The following is a 5,000-nucleotide window of genomic DNA, read 5'->3' on the forward strand; positions in this document are numbered from 1 at the left end:
GCCAGTCAAGCGCAATCTTGAGAAGGTGTGCATTTCAGTAAGGATTTCAATTGACATGCAGTATGAAACTGAAAGGAGGTTGCATCACTATGATGCATAACATTGCATGTATTGTATTTTCAAGTGTGTGCATTCATCCTGTTGTCATTTTGTTTTGAAAGCAGAAGAATCATTCAACAGGTTGCTGAGACAAATGTAAACCAGTAAAACATATGAAGAGAAACAAACCTTGAATATAAGTTCAGTTGTTTAAACATTTGACAAACTATGGTGAGGGGGTAAGAAAACACACAAATCCAGCAGCTCCTGTATTTCAATACACCAGAACCCAATATTATTGGCAAGTCGGGTAGTCCATCATCACAGTTCGAGGGCAGGCATCATTTCAGTAATTTCATCCCGTTGCATTCACATCCGTGCCTTGAATGAGATTGAATGTGATCTTTGCTCTCAAGTATGTTCCCAAGTTTTACACTTTCGTGCTTTGCATGAATGGGAATGGAACCGTGTGTGTTGAATGAGGCTCCTTGTGAGCACTGAACTTTGTCCGGTGGAGTTCCTTTTTGTGTTGCTGTAATTGTGTCATTTCTCGATGAGAAAGATTAGGCAACATTTAGTCACTTCTAGCCATGATGCTCAATTTATTTACGAATGTACCCTAGTTACTAGGGACCGTTTACGTTGGAGAACAAGATCTATTGTATGCCTGTGTATTTGGGGAAGTCAAATCTGAAATAATGATGAAATTGCGTGTATCCAAAGTTAAAACTCGTGATTTGTCGCCCTCTGGTGTGTAAAAGATGCAAAAGCTTACAGCACCTGGTAATCCCAGGCGGTCTCCCATCCAAGTACTGACCAGGCCCGAGCCTGCTTAGCTTCCGAGATCGGGCGTATTCAGGCTAGTATGGCCGTAAGCCAGGGAGGCTGTCCCTGACGCTCTACTTAAAGGGAAGGCAATATCCGTTTCTGCCGCTGATACTTGCAAATGAACTGTCTCTCTACTCTAAAGTCCGGGACACACCAGCGCGCCGCAGACAGTCCCTGCTAACACGAAACGTTGTGGCAACGTTGTGGCAACGTTGTGCGTTAGCTGGGGTGCCACACCAGACCGGAACTATATTTTACAAAACGAACACATTGTCTTGATAAAACAGCTGTAATTGAGTGCCTGACATGCCAGTCAAGCGCAATCTTGAGAAGGTGTGCATTTCAGTAAGGATTTCAATTGACATGCAGTATGAAACTGAAAGGAGGTTGCATCACTATGATGCATAACATTGCATGTATTATATTTTCAAGTGTGTGCATTCATCCTGTTGTCATTTTGTTTTGAAAGCAGAAGAATCATTCAACAGGTTGCTGAGACAAATGTAAACCAGTAAAACATATGAAGAGAAACAAACCTTGAATATAAGTTCAGTTGTTTAAACATTTGACAAACTATGGTGAGGGGGTAAGAAAACACACAAATCCAGCAGCTCCTGTATTTCAATACACCAGAACCCAATATTATTGGCGAGTCGGGTAGTCCATCATCACAGTTCGAGGGCAGGCATCATTTCAGTAATTTCATCCCGTTGCATTCACATCCGTGCCTTGAATGAGATTGAATGTGATCTTTGCTCTCAAGTATGTTCCCAAGTTTTACACTTTCGTGCTTTGCATGAATGGGAATGGAACCGTGTGTGTTGAATGAGGCTCCTTGTGAACACTGAACATTTCCCGGTGGAGTTCCTTTTTGTGTTGCTGTAATTGTGTCATTTCTCGATGAGAAAGATTAGGCAACATTTAGTCACTTCTAGCCATGATGCTCAATTTATTTACGAATGTACCCTAGTTACTAGGGACCGTTTACGTTGGAGAACAAGATCTATTGTATGCCTGTGAATTTGGGGAAGTCAAATCTGAAATAATGATGAAATTGCGTGTATCCAAAGTTAAAACTCGTGATTTGTCGCCCTCTGGTGTGTAAAAGATGCAAAAGCTTACAGCACCTGGTATTCCCAGGCGGTCTCCCATCCAAGTACTAACCAGGCCCGAACCTGCTTAGCTTCCGAGATCGGACGAGATCGGGAGTATTCAGACTAGTATGGCCGTAAGCCAGGGAGGCTGTCCCTGACCCTCTACTTAAAGGGAAGGCAATATCCGTTTCTGCCACTCATACTTGCAGTTGAACTGTCTCTCTACTCTAAAGTCCGGGACACACCAGCACGCTGCAGACAGTCCCTGCTAACACGAAACGTTGTGGCAACGTTGTGCGTTAGCTGGGGTGCCACACCAGACCGGAACTATATTTTACAAAACGAACACATTGTCTTGATAATACAGCTGTAATTGAGTGCCTGACACGGCAGTCAAGCGCAATCTTGAGAAGGTGTGCATTTCAGTAAGGATTTCAATTGACATGCAGTATGAAACTGAAAGGAGGTTGCATCACTATGATGCATAACATTGCATGTATTGTATTTTCAAGTGTGTGCATTCATCCTGTTGTCATTTTGTTTTGAAAGCAGAAGAATCATTCAACAGGTTGCTGAGACAAATGTAAACCAGTAAAACATATGAAGAGAAACAAACCTTGAATATAAGTTCAGTTGTTTAAACATTTGACAAACTATGGTGAGGGGGTAAGAAAACACACAAATCCAGCAGCTCCTGTATTTCAATACACCAGAACCCAATATTATTGGCGAGTCGGGTAGTCCATCATCACAGTTCGAGGGCAGGCATCATTTCAGTAATTTCATCCCGTTGCATTCACATCCGTGCCTTGAATGAGATTGAATGTGATCTTTGCTCTCAAGTATGTTCCCAAGTTTTACACTTTCGTGCTTTGCATGAATGGGAATGGAACCGTGTGTGTTGAATGAGGCTCCTTGTGAGCACTGAACTTTGTCCGGTGGAGTTCCTTTTTGTGTTGCTGTAATTGTGTCATTTCTCGATGAGAAAGATTAGGCAACATTTAGTCACTTCTAGCCATGATGCTCAATTTATTTACGAATGTACCCTAGTTACTAGGGACCGTTTACGTTGGAGAACAAGATCTATTGTATGCCTGTGTATTTGGGGAAGTCAAATCTGAAATAATGATGAAATTGCGTGTATCCAAAGTTAAAACTCGTGATTTGTCGCCCTCTGGTGTATAAAAGATGCAAAAGCTTACAGCACCTGGTATTCCCAGGCGGTCTCCCATCCAAGTACTGACCAGGCCCGAGCCTGCTTAGCTTCCGAGATCGGGCGTATTCAGGCTAGTATGGCCGTAAGCCAGGGAGGCTGTCCCTGACGCTCTACTTAAAGGGAAGGCAATATCCGTTTCTGCCGCTCATACTTGCAAATGAACTGTCTCTCTACTCTAAAGTCCGGGACACACCAGCGCGCCGCAGACAGTCCCTGCTAACACGAAACGTTGTGGCAACGTTGTGCGTTAGCTGGGGTGCCACACCAGACCGGAACTATATTTTACAACACGAACACATTGTCTTGATAATACAGCTGTAATTGAGTGCCTGACACGCCAGTCAAGCGCAATCTTGAGAAGGTGTGCATTTCAGTAAGGATTTCAATTGACATGCAGTATGAAACTGAAAGGAGGTTGCATCACTATGATGCATAACATTGCATGTATTGTATTTTCAAGTGTGTGCATTCATCCTGTTGTCATTTTGTTTTGAAAGCAAAAGAATCATTCAACAGGTTGCTGAGACAAATGTAAACCAGTAAAACATATGAAGAGAAATAAACCTTGAATATAAGTTCAGTTGTTTAAACATTTGACAAACTATGGTGAGGGGGTAAGAAAACACACAAATCCAGCAGCTCCTGTATTTCAATACACCAGAACCCAATATTATTGGCGAGTCGGGTAGTCCATCATCACAGTTCGAGGGCAGGCATCATTTCAGTAATTTCATCCCGTTGCATTCACATCCGTGCCTTGAATGAGATTGAATGTGATCTTTGCTCTCAAGTATGTTCCCAAGTTTTACACTTTCGTGCTTTGCATGAATGGGAATGGAACCGTGTGTGTTGAATGAGGCTCCTTGTGAGCACTGAACTTTGTCCGGTGGAGTTCCTTTTTGTGTTGCTGTAATTGTGTCATTTCTCGATGAGAAAGATTAGGCAACATTTAGTCACTTCTAGCCATGATGCTCAATTTATTTACGAATGTACCCTAGTTACTAGGGACCGTTTACGTTGGAGAACAAGATCTATTGTATGCCTGTGTATTTGGGGAAGTCAAATCTGAAATAATGATGAAATTGCGTGTATCCAAAGTTAAAACTCGTGATTTGTCGCCCTCTGGTGTGTAAAAGATGCAAAAGCTTACAGCACCTGGTATTCCCAGGTGGTCTCCCATCCAAGTACTGACCAGGCCCGAGCCTGCTTAGCTTCCGAGATCGGACGAGATCGGGCGTATTCAGACTAGTATGGCCGTAAGCCAGGGAGGCTGTCCCTGACCCTCTACTTAAAGGGAAGGCAATATCCGTTTCTGCCACTCATACTTGCAGTTGAACTGTCTCTCTACTCTAAAGTCCGGGACACACCAGCACGCTGCAGACAGTCCCTGCTAACACGAAACGTTGTGGCAACGTTGTGCGTTAGCTGGGGTGCCACACCAGACCGGAACTATATATTACAAAACGAACACATTCTCTTGATAAAACAGCTGTAATTGAGTGCCTGACACGCCAGTCAAGCGCAATCTTGAGAAGGTGTGCATTTCAGTAAGGATTTCAATTGACATGCAGTATGAAACTGAAAGGAGGTTGCATCACTATGATGCATAACATTGCATGTATTGTATTTTCAAGTGTGTGCATTCATCCTGTTGTCATTTTGTTTTGAAAGCAGAAGAATCATTCAACAGGTTGCTGAGACAAATGTAAACCAGTAAAACATATGAAGAGAAACAAACCTTGAATATAAGTTCAGTTGTTTAAACATTTGACAAACTATGGTGAGGGGGTTAGAAAACACACAAATCCAGCAGCTCCTGTATT

At 42.8% G+C, this 5,000-nt stretch overlaps 2 non-coding genes and 2 pseudogenes across 2 annotated transcripts; all 4 read right to left on the reverse strand.

Moving 5' to 3' along the window:
- Positions 1–807: 807 nt before the first annotated feature.
- On the reverse strand, positions 808–916 carry LOC136757721 (uncharacterized; annotated as a pseudogene).
- Positions 917–1,982: 1,066 nt separating this feature from the next.
- Positions 1,983–2,101, reverse strand: LOC136756355 (5S ribosomal RNA). The gene has a single exon (XR_010818445.1). It is a non-coding gene; the product is annotated as a 5S ribosomal RNA (ribosomal RNA).
- Positions 2,102–3,156: 1,055 nt separating this feature from the next.
- Positions 3,157–3,265, reverse strand: LOC136757615 (uncharacterized; annotated as a pseudogene).
- Positions 3,266–4,320: 1,055 nt separating this feature from the next.
- LOC136755998 (5S ribosomal RNA) lies at positions 4,321–4,439 on the reverse strand. Its single transcript, XR_010818105.1, has one exon. It is a non-coding gene; the product is annotated as a 5S ribosomal RNA (ribosomal RNA).
- Between the last annotated feature and the right edge of the window lie 561 nt (positions 4,440–5,000).

Source organism: Amia ocellicauda, chromosome 8, assembly GCF_036373705.1.
Source record: "Amia ocellicauda isolate fAmiCal2 chromosome 8, fAmiCal2.hap1, whole genome shotgun sequence".
Lineage (NCBI taxonomy): Eukaryota > Metazoa > Chordata > Actinopteri > Amiiformes > Amiidae > Amia > Amia ocellicauda.